This window comes from Pholcus phalangioides, unplaced genomic scaffold, assembly GCF_987345545.1.
Source record: "Pholcus phalangioides strain wild (caught in Gottingen) unplaced genomic scaffold, Ppha-v1.0 ptg000027l_1, whole genome shotgun sequence".
In the NCBI taxonomy this organism is placed as follows: domain Eukaryota; kingdom Metazoa; phylum Arthropoda; class Arachnida; order Araneae; family Pholcidae; genus Pholcus; species Pholcus phalangioides.
In genome coordinates this window covers 13,981,168-13,993,616 of record NW_028301617.1, presented here as the reverse complement: position 1 = coordinate 13,993,616, position 12,449 = coordinate 13,981,168, and the positions used below count along the sequence as shown (strand labels likewise).

Here is a 12,449-nt window from a genome sequence, read left to right as displayed (position 1 = left end):
AGAGAGCGATCTTCGAGTTCAAGCTGTCCACGCGAAACTGCCGACATTCTCGAAGGACAATATCAAACTTTTGTTCGTCCAGCTCGACGCTGCCTTCAAGATCAACCATGTTACAGCCGAAGGAACCAAGTATAACTACCTGGTCAACTGCCTAGATGTGGAGATCTTGTCAACGGTAAGTGACATTGTTTTCGATCCTCCCGCATCGGATCCGTTCTCGAAACTCAAGGAGAGACTTCTCGCTGTGTATAAACATTCAGCCGCGAAAGAGGTCAAGATATTGTTAGAAGACCTATCCCTAGGTGATCAGAAGCCTAGTACGTTGCTACGTAAAATGCGCGAGCTTTCGACAGGGCGAATTAGCGATGAGACTTTCCTCAAAAATTTGTGGCTTCAACGGCTACCAAAGAGTATACAAACGGTGTTAGCAGCTAGCAGTGAAGAACTGGACAAGCTAGCCGAGTTAGCTGATCGAGTAGCTGAGCTCACCGAACCCAATTACGGTCATGTAGCAGAAGCCTCGTCTTGCTCGGAGCTAAGAGACCTTAAACTGCAAATCTCGGAGCTGACTAAAAGAGTTGAGCAGTTGGGCAAATATCCGAGGAATAGCCGGAACCGCTATCGAAACTCCAGTCGAGACCGACGTTATTCTGGTTCAAGGAATCGCTTGAGATATCAAGACTCCGATGAAAACACTGACGTGTGTTATTATCATAGCAGGTTCGGAAATAAAGCTTTCAGATGCAAGTCCCCCTGTGCTTACAACGCTCAGAATATTCAGGGAAACGGTCCAAGCCCCCCGCAGTAACGGCATGCGGTGGCGGCGATAACAGTCTTCACCATAGCCGTTTGTTCATTATGGAAAGGAAAAGCGGCATGAAATTTTTAATTGACTCTGGAGCTGATATATCAATTTTACCTTACAAAGGCAACGGCAAACCGACAACTTTTGAGCTTTTCGCTGCAAATAGTTCCCGTATATCTACCTACGGTTTGAAACTCCTGGAATTGGACTTGAACTTACGGCCGAATTACAAATGGCATTTCACCCTCGCTGACGTTGAGAGACCAATTATCGGATCGGATTTCCTTGCACACTACGGACTCGTCATCGATATCAAGAACAAGCGCCTAATAGATCCGCTCACTTCTCTCACGTGTAAAGGTTTTACTTACAATGGACCTTCGACAACGATTAAAACAATCTCAGGAAACAGTGCTATAACTGAAATTTTGAAGGAATTTCCCGAATTAACGAGACCTCGTCCGTTTTCGAGAAAAGCTTCCCATAATACCTTGCACTACATAGAAACTAAAGGTCCTCCTGTTTTCGCAAAGCCACGCAGACTGCACCCAGCTCAACTCAAGATTGCCAAGACCGAATTCCAGATGATGTTAGACCAAGGTATATGTCGTCCATCGAAATCAAACTGGGCTTCCCCGTTGCACATGGTTTCAAAAGGACCGAATGAGTGGAGACCAACTGGTGATTATCGAAGTCTGAATCGAATTACTGTGCCGGATAACTACCCAGTGCCACATATACAGGACTTCGCGCAGAATCTGCATGGATGTAAAGTTTTCTCTAAAATAGATCTGGTCAAAGCATTTCATCATATTCCTGTAAATCCCGACGACATTCCCAAGACAGCAATCATAACTCCCTTTGGATTGTTTGAATTCGTTGTCATGCCGTTCGGACTCTCAAACGCTGCACAAACGTTCCAACGCTTCATCCACGAGGTGCTACGTAATCTCGACTTCTGTTTCTCGTATCTTGATGACGTGCTCATCGCCAGCCATGACGCAGAGCAACATCACAAGCACCTTAGAGAAGTGTTTGAAAGACTCGATAAGTACGGACTGACAATGAACACATCTAAATGCGTGTTCAATGTACCGGAAATTTCCTTCCTGGGCTATTTGGTCAATGAACACGGCTCGAAGCCTCTCCCGGACAGAGTTCGTGCAATCCAAGAGTTTCCTCTTCCAGAAAACATCAAGCAGCTTCGACGATTTCTGGGAACTTTGAACTTTTACAGGCAATTTCTACCATCTACAGCAGCTGTGCAAGCACCACTTCATTCCTTCTTGTCCAGCACCGAGAAGAATGACAAGACGTCAATTTCTTGGACTCTTGAGACCAGACAAGCATTCGAAAAATGCAAAACACAGCTCGCTAATGCTACTCTTTTGCACCATCCTTCAGCATCATCACCATTAGTTTTACATGTGGACGCCAGTGATTTTGCTATAGGTGCCGCCTTGCATCAAGTATCTAACGATAATCAGCTACAACCACTTGCATTCTTCTCGAAGAAGCTTTCAAGCGCACAAAGCAGTTATTCTGCATACGATAGAGAATTACTTGCAGCTTATTCTGCTGTCAAGCACTTCAGGTATATGCTAGAAGCAAGACAGTTCTGCATTTGTAGTGACCATAAGCCGTTGGTGTATGCGTTCAGGCAGAAACCAGAAAAGTGTTCACCACGCTAGCTACGACAGTTGAACTTTATCAGCCAATTCACAACAGAAATTCTCCATATAAAAGGTGTCGAAAATATTCCAGCTGATACTCTTTCTAGAATATCGACCATTTCTGTACCCACACCTTTAGATTATGTGCAACTCGCAGCTGACCAAGAGAATGACAACGATCTCAAAACCATCTTAAATTCTAGTGTATCATCTTTACAACTGAAAAAATTCAGCCTTCCTGACGCAACAGCCGAAATTTGGTGTGATGTGTCAAACGGCAAAATAAGGCCTTTTGTACCAATTTCTCAACGACGACGAGCGTTTGAATCATTGCATTGCTTACCACATCCTGGCATCCGAGCAACATCAAAACTGCTGAGCGACAGATTTGTTTGGCCTTCAATTAGATCTGACTGTCGTGAGTGGACTAGAGCATGTATTCCATGCCAACGCTCTAAAGTTCACCGACACACTCGATCCGCGCTGGCTGAATTCAAGGTACCTAACAACCGATTTCAGCATATCAATATTGACATAGTTGGTCCATTACCATTATGCCAAGGTTCTCGGTACCTCCTAACGATGATAGACAGATTCTCCAGGTGGATCGAAGCCTCTCCAATGTCAGACCAAACTGCCGAAACAGTCGCCAAAACATTAATTGCCACTTGGTTTTCAAGATTCGGCATACCGCACAGGATCACCACCGACCAGGGCAGACAGTTCGAGAGCCAGCTTTTCCAAAGCTTGAGCAGATATCTAGGATTCCAACATCATAAAACGACTGCTTATCATCCACAAGCAAATGGGCTGATCGAGAGACAACACCGATCGCTGAAAACTGCCAAACTGCCCTGAGATGCCGTATTCAATCGAATCCTGCTTGGGTTGATGCTCTTCCATTCGCCCTACTGGGTCTAAGGGCAGCAGTGAAAGAAGACCTGGGATGCTCTTCCGCAGAAATCCTCTACGGAACACCATTGCAGTTGCCCGGCGAGTATTTTTCGAAAACACCAGACATTATACAATCCGATTTCGTCCATCAAATCCAAAAGCTAATGCGTTCAATGAAGCCCGTGCCTACAACAACTCACGGATACACGCCGACGTATATTCCTAGTGATCTGCAATCCGCGTCGCATGTCTTTGTACGCAACGACGCACCACATCCTGCCTTACAACCAACATATCAAGGCCCGTTTCCTGTCAAAGATCGCAGAGAAAAATTTTTCGACATTAGCATTAGTGGGGCAATCAAGAGGATCTCCATTGATCGTTTGATTCCAGCTTTCCTTGGCGATAGCTTTAAAGTACCTTCAGAAGTGCCCATTCAGCCATCCAGTACAGCGTTGCCAGCACAAGCAGTACCAGCAACTGTGACTTGCTCCGGTCGTCACGTCCACTTCCCCGACAGATATTCGACCACAAATTTCATTGACACTAGGGGGGGAGTGTGTAGTGACCGATCATAAACGATGCTGTGTGACGTCACGATGTCACGTTTTCTCGTTGTAGCGTTTTTCGCCTTGTGATGGATGGTAACCTAGCAACGGATCGCCAGAGAGTTTTCGAACGTCTTACTGAGTTGATTGTATTTCGTCGTACAGAATGGATGTCGCGTATAACTTGTCCATGTTTGTGTAAATAAAATGTTCATGTTTTTAAGAATGAAATTTACATCTTCTCATTGCCGTCGCCTTTAGCTTCTTCAAAATAGCAAGACCCTCTACCGACTCATTGAAGCCAAAGAAAAATTCTTGCGAACTGAATGAGTGCGAAAAGGCCATTACATCACTAAAATCAGCACTAACATCGACTCCAATATTGGCGTTTCCACGAGCAGAAAAGCAATTCATCCTCGACACGGACGCGAGTAACAACAGAATCGGAGCTCTTCTATCACAAGAACTGGACGGCAAAGAACATGTCATTGCCTACTTCAGGAAAAGCTTGTCCAAGACCGCGAAGAATTATTGCGTCATTAGGAAGGAGCTGCTCGTAATCGTCAAAGACGTAGAACATTTCCATCATTTCAACAACACCAACACATCACACACATTTCCACATCATCCAACATTTCCATCCACTACGGCTTGATGATGAAAAAATTTTTCTCTTTCGCACGGACCACGCCTTATTGAGCTGGCTGTTAATAAACTTCAAGAACCCCGAAGGTCAAGCAGCTCGATGGATACAACGGCTGCAGGAGTACAACATGAAGATCCAGCATCGGAGCTGGATACTCTCGGATACATCGGAGCTCTCCGATGTATCCACGGGAGCATCGCACGGAAATGCCGACGCCGCGCCGTATCGAGAAGACCGTGTCCACAAAACTGTCGCCATTGCCTCAAGGCAAAGTATGGGCCGGTGAACCCGACAGTGAGACAACATATGAAGTCTCGAGTGACGATCCTTGGAGCGACGAGAACACCGGGAAAGCCCAACTAGATCCTGACATGCGACTAATAATGGACTTAAAGGGATCCTTGAAGAAATCGGGAGTAAACCAATGTGGCAAGACGTCGCCTCTTCCAGTCCGACGACCAAAAGATATTGGGCGCTATGGAACCCCCTGGAGAAGATGAGATGACGTGCTATACAGCAAGTGGGAGTCGGAGGACGGAAAGACGTTCGGATGGCAACTCATCCTACCAAGAGGACGAGCAGAAGTTTTGAAAGAGTTACACGGAAACCCGACCGGTGGACATTTCGCATTAAGCGACACTCCAGAAGGTACGTGAACGATTCTATTGGGACAAGTCCAGAGGACCGATGTGGAAAAATGGTTGCTTTCACAAAGGGACACCAGCATCGTTTGGCAAGGGACAATGCTAGGTTATGGTGTAGCAGGGAATTTTTCTCCAATAGCGCTTTTAATAAATGAAATAGCTTACCCCGGATGTTGTAAATTCTAACACAATTGACACGTTTAAAAAGAAATACGATAAACATGTTGGGGTAAATCGAAAAGCGATCCATATTAGAATAAGATAACCATAAATACATTTTATGGGCATTGTATAATATTTAATCTTGTATGTATATATTGTTTCTTGTTCTTGTAATTGCATTTGTAATTGGGCTGTATTTTAGAAATATATGACATCCATATTTGTTAAGCGTATCCCGTTCCTGATCAAGAAGCAGTGACGCTGGCTGAAGTTTTGGTGCGAAATTAGGTGTCCCCATGCTGATCTATTCCGACCAAGGAAGAAACTTCACTTCAGCAGTTTTCGGCGGCATGTGCAAGTTTCTAGGATTGGAAAAGACGCAAACTACGCCGCCTCATCCGGAATCTGACGGGATGGTCGAGAGATTCAATAGAACCGTCCTGTATCACCCCTAGCTCTTCGTGTCGCAGAACCAACAAGACTGGGAATCAACGTTACCGCTTTTCCTGCTGGCCTACCGAACTGCCATCAACGAGAGCACCGAATTTTCACCAGCGCAGATGCTCATGGCACGAGATCTTCGGCTGCCGGGTGGCTTGCTGTTCGGGCGACCACCGGAAGAATATGTTGAAGGACTTCAGGAGCACCTCGAGGACGGGCATCGAATCGCCAGAGACCGGATCAAAATCGGCTACGATGCAAAGGCCACGTCTTATGATTTCAAGGAAAGAGACCTCGTCTGGCACTGGAACCCAAAGCGTTAGAAAGGACTCTGCCCGAAACTCCAGACTCTTGGGAAGGACCCTACAGAGTCGTGAAGAAATTGAACGATGTGATTATTCAGGATTCAAAGACTCAATCATCAAAATGCAATGGTCTATCTCAACAAACTGGCTCCCTACCACAGTGAGTGACTAAGTGCGACCCACCGACTTGAGGACTGAATTGTCTGGACAAACAATTCTTAAGAAGGGGGGGGGGGGAAGCGCTGTTATGAAAATTGTGTTTTATCATTGTCACTGTCAACCTGTAAATGTCGGTAGTGCAATTATTAATAAACCCCTCAAAATGCCATCAAATCGAAGCCATGCCAAACCGGAAATGTGAAGATATACTCGAAGCTTCTAGATTGATCTAGAAAATCTCGTATGACCCTGAGACGGTGGCTTCGGCAGTTTTGAACTATGGTTAGACTTTTCTCGAAAATTTTACATGTCTATGAAACGATGCCACGAACGTAGAGAAGAGGAGAAGTGTTAGTTCGTTGAACTTTATGCTCAATGCGAGAACTCCTAACGTATTTTCGGGAAATCGCTGCTTGTTAAATAACTGTAAATAGCCGTCTGTAGATAAATCTGTGACATCTCGCATTCTGTTTCATCCTCTGCTCATTTCAATGATTGCTTTTTCAAATTATTAGACACCATCTGAAACAAACTAAGAAATACCACATAATCATATGGGCCTGCTGCATGGGCGGAGATACGGGGGGGGGGGCAGCGTCAAAAAGGGATTGGGTATATGTTGTGTAGGAATTGACATCATCATCATCATCTTGCCCCCCCCAGCAATAATGACCTTGCCCCCCCCCCAGAGTCTATCTCCGCCTATGGCCTGCTGGAAGCACCTTACAGTCCCTTGGGGCTGCAATAATGCATATAATATATGTGTGTATTTTGTACCATTGTCTTTGTGTAATTTATGTTTGTATTTGTATCTTATAATTTGTTGTTTGTTTAATAAAAAAAATACCACATGAGAGAGAATTAAATGAACTACAAGAAATTTAAACTGAAATTTTGTAAAATTAAATTATCTAAAGTCTCGGACATGTTTTATACACTTTTATAGGGAATGACTCTCATATCTCAAACACATTCATGTCATGCAAAACGAAAATATTACATTGAAACACGCATGCAAGATGTGTGTGTTTTACAAGACACATACGTGTTCTACAAGCCCCCAAAGCAGAATGTTTAGCACTGTTCTGCGACGAACCCTCAGCTGACTGGAAATGTTCTGCGGTAAAAATCCCCATACATGTAATAGTGTTTTTTTGCACACTTAAAATTCTTCCAAATTGTTCTGCAGTAACGCTAATTGTTCTGCGACATACGTCACAGATTTTGGCACATTCTGCTTTGGGGCTACAAGCTATATGTGTGTGTGGTTTTTTTTTTCGTGTGGCAAAATATAACAAAAAGGTGTGTGTGTGGTTTCAAAAGACACATGAAGTGTTGTACGAGATATTAGGTGGGGAACAAAGTTCTTGCCAGAAATTTTTTGTTTGGAAAAAAAGATACAGGGAAAAAAAAAGCAAAAGAGAGATCTTTTCAGAAGAAAGTCATAGAAGATTATTCCACGGTGATCCCACCGAACAGACAATATGACCTTCTTGTGCGTCTGGCCACCTTTTTTGCCCTCTCACGGGCCAATTCCCAGCTGTAGACTCAAGGGGAATGTCCCCCCTCGATAATGTAGAAACAGTATCTACTTATTTTTTGGCACTTACAGTGGACTCTCCTAAGATGGAATTTATTGCAGATTAAGCCCTGAAAGCACTAAGTTTGGATTTTCAGAGAAACTAAATGATGTGATGAATTTTAGATTTTTTTACAGACATTTTACTTGTCCTATATTACACTTAAAGGTTCCAAACAACAAACAAAATTGTGTGTACCACCAGAACACATTTTAGTGTTTCCAAAATGATCACTATTATGCAAATTAGACTGTAAACAGGACTGCTGCAGCTCATCTGGCACTACTTATCATTCCTGGCAAGAACTTTGTTCCCCACTTAAAATCTCAAAAGGTTTGCATTAAAAGGTAAGAAAGGTAAGATTATGCACATGACAAATTTTTAAATGTAATAATTAACTTATATATATATATACTTTTGTTTAAGGGGTTCATGCACAATAATTAAATATGCATGACTTGTAGGAAAGAACTTGACAGTCATGTGCTATGTTAAGATTTTTAGCCTGATGAAAAGAAGCCTTTGTTTTGATTGTATTTATCGACAGACAGACTATGACCCACAGATGTTGAGCGATTCCGATCATTGACTACACTGACTTAGAAAATTACTTATTGCACTACAGCAATGTCTCCCAACTTTTTTTGTCACATCGCCCCTCCCCCTTAAGAAATTATTCTCTACCATCGCCCCTCTTCTCAATGCAAGTTAACTCATAGAATCTTATGTTATACCCGTAGCTTCTACTGCCCCCCCCCCCCGGATCATTATATAGTGCTCCAGAGGGTGCTAATGCCCATGATGGGAAACACTGCACTACAAACTAGCCTAGGGGTTCTCAACTACTGACACACTGCAGGCCACATTCAATGTTTTAATGAAGCCTGGAGGCACTAAGCTATTATACATAAGTTATCAGAAAGTTTGGTAGAACACAAATGGCGGCAGTGCTTTGAAGACTCCTGGCCAAGCCCTGTTTTTTAATAGTACCTCATCAATTTTTTGTCTCAATACAAAGTGTACCACATACCACCTCGTTGGGCAGTTTGTCTTTTGTGGTGTTGTATTTGTATATGTCATGGTCCATCCTGTCTACGCCTTTCAAAACTTTCAACATTCCTATTATGTCTGCAGCATTATTAAGGCCACTGTTAGTATTTGATGACTGATAAATGCTTTATTAACTGTAGAAAAATAATGCTCATAAATACTTTTTTTTTAGATTTACAGGTCATTTCATGAACAATAACTTAAGCCTGAACGATTGAGAGCGAAGAATCCAACAAACTTTGTTTGAATTTCACCCTCTTGGCAATTATTAAAGTAAATTTTTTTTCTTTATTTTAAGATTAAGGGTTAAAATAAGTGAAATATAAGAGCAGCCATACATAACGGAAACTTTATTCTCCTCTCAGTAAATTGTGTGTAAACATTTCTAGGAACTGATTCCATTACCAAACGAAACAGATTATTTTCTAGAATTATTTTATGGACTTCTGAAATACGTAACAAATATTTAAATTAAGTAAAGTCCAAACACAACATTTTTTAAAAATTAATAAATAACTGATCTTACGGATAATAAGAAGCATGTGATTGGTTCTTGCCAATTATGAAGTGTTTCTGTTTTCACTGAAATTGTCCAGACTATCATCCCCCCCCCCTCCCCACTAAGGGGAGCTATCAATACAGATATTTTACCAGGGAGAAAATTTTTAATCTTAATGCGCCATAATATGCGTGGCTACAGATATGGTATAATCCCATATTTCTTTGGCGACTTCCTTTCTACGCTGTTGGCTGACAATTATTATTTCCGCTTATGGAATATTAGCCGTGGGGGGGGGGGGGTTCCCCAAATTCACAGCCCCACGTGCATCTACTGACCTGCAGTCGAAGAGTTGACGACGAGTGAATCAGTACTGAGGAATCTGTGAATCCTAATTGGTGACCATCATTTTAATGATGGTTTGACTTTTCAAGATCGTGGAGAGCATTTACATCTTCCCTTGACTTGACTTAAGCCCTTTTGCACCAACCTAGGACGAGAAAACAAACAAATCAAAAATACAAAGTTAGATTGTTAGTTTTTTAGAGTGAGAAAGAATTTGATGCATCAGAATATATAAAAATCACCGTATAATTGGAAGGTATTTGAAATATATATGAGATATTTACCATCATGTTTTCATTAAACACACACGGGTGTGAAATTATTTAACAAAAAGCATCTACAAAGACGATCAATAAAAGACGACGGGTAAATATAGTCGACTATGACTGCATTCGACTCACGAGATAAACAAACAATAAAGTTCGTAGTGGTTGTTGTCTTTTTAATGGTCTTCGTGTGACGTCATCGTCCTATTTCCGGACCGTTTCACACTTTTCTTTCGTTTTAATCTCAAATAACTCCCCTTTCGAAGTATTTATATTGAATGAGATATTTACTATCTCTTTTTGATGTTGAATTTTTTCCTTTATTTTTAGAGCATTCTATGCCTCACTATTTCTTTTTTTTTTTAATTTAAGTAAATGAGCATAGTGGTGACCATATTTCCTCGACAGAAATACGGAAATTAGGATTCCAAATACGGGCTATTGCAACACCTTCTAGAGCAAGCTTTAGAAGGTATTAGCTATTGCCAATGATGCTTTTCGAATAGACGTCATAATCAACATCAGCATCACTCCTGAGGGACAGTGGATGATCCCCCATAGAGATCAATGTTAAAATTGCCGATTTTAACATAGAATTGCGGAAATTTAGTAAGGTTTTCCGCCGCATCAATAATTTTAAAAATTGAATTGAATCTTTGGTTTTCGAAATATTGAGCTCGCTTAGAGATACGAAGTCTAGAAAACTATAAAATAACGAGCCAGACCCACTTTTGAGGTGGATATTCATGCAATAACATTGATTTCAAATTTTTATTTATATCTTCTCAAGCGGGAAAATAAGAATTAATGTCTCCGTGTTGTCTTATATTATCCGATATTGCATCAATCCATATAGTTTAGGATGTTTTTAAATTAATTATGGGCCCATATAAATTACATCGAAGAACCGCATCTTTATTCAAGCAGTTTTTAAAGGAAAAACAGGCAGATTGATAACGAAGTTAAAAAAAAATTCAAAATTTCTAGCTCTCATTAAAAAGAAGAAAAAACGATTCATTTCTATGTTTCTATAATTTAGATTTGTTTCTTTCATGATTAGCACAGGAAGTCGCCATATTGGTTATCTTGTATGTCCCTCAAAATATCACGTGATCCATAAAGCCTCATTACCGCCAAATATGACGCCGAAAGTAAAAAAAGTTGCCAAATATTACTGAAATTACGATTAAATCATAATGGAGTTAGATGAAGCATTACTGCAAATTGTAGTGAATTTTAAAATGAATTCCACAAAATTAAACGTTCACCAAGATAACTGTGGGAGATTAATATTCTTATTTATCGTTGTAATTATCATAATATAATTATGAGTTGAAAAATAATTTCAATCTTTGACCTCAATAAAGATTAAAAATTCAAGTAGGCTTCGTGTAAAAAAAAGGGAAAAACCAAGACACTTTAGCCAAAACGTCGGGACGGTCAGAAAATAGAAAAAACCGGGACTGTCCCGGGAAATGTGGGTCGTATGTTCACCTTACATAAGCGCAATCTTCCGGAAAAACAGAAACGTCGTCTGCCATGAGATTGAATCATCGAGCTTATATTACTGGAGGAAGTATGACGTTAGTGGTATTCACCTTGGCAGTACTGAGAACGTTGTCAGCAACATCAATCGTCGGAAGATCACGTAACTCAGTGAAAACACACACAATCTCTCGTTATTTTCTTACGACATCCGTAAATAGGAGTTTAAAACAGTAAATGAAAGAAATAATTTCAGCATCGATGAGATAAATCTAAAATTAATGAAAAAGGTAATTTCAGCATTAATGGAAGATAATTCCAGCATTTATGAAAGATAATTACAGAATTAAGGAAAGCGATAATTCCAAAATTAATGAAAGCGATAATCCCAGCATTAACCAAAGATAATTTTATCATTAATGAAAAATAATTCTAGAATTAAGGAAAGAGATAATTCCAATATGTATGAAATACAAATACGAAAACAATGCAACAACAGCCAAACTGCCTAACGAGGTGGTAGATAAAAAGATGCCCACAACAAATATGGATGCCATATATTTCAAAAATACAACCCAATTAAAAATGCAGCTACAAACTTTCATGAAATATTATACAATGCCCATTAAGAATACTTGTGATTGTCTAATTCTGAAAATGGATAGCGTCTCGATTTACCCCAACATGTTTATCTTAGAGTATTTCTTTATCGTATTTCTTTTTAAACGCGTCAATTGTGTTAGAATTTACTACCTCCGGGAGTAAGCTATTCCATTTATTAACAACCCTATTAGAGAAAAATTCCCTGCAACACCATAACATCGCATTGTCCCTTACCAATCTATACTGGTATCCCCTTGTAAAAGCATTCGATTGTTAAAAGCATTGTTAAAAGCTTGCGAGAAACTACTTCTTTCTCCTGCTAAAGCCTCCTAGAAGTACTGTCT

At 40.8% G+C, this 12,449-nt stretch overlaps 1 protein-coding gene across 1 annotated transcript in view; it reads right to left on the bottom strand.

Annotated features, from left to right (window-relative positions):
* LOC149068507 (trypsin-3-like) overlaps positions 1-9,810 on the bottom strand; it is a 42,852-nt gene extending 33,042 nt beyond the window's left edge. The window contains exon 1 of the mRNA XM_089251872.1: positions 9,745-9,810. The gene's annotated coding sequence lies outside the window, so the exon portion shown is untranslated. The remainder of the gene's footprint in view (positions 1-9,744) is intronic.
* Positions 9,811-12,449: the final 2,639 nt, after the last annotated feature.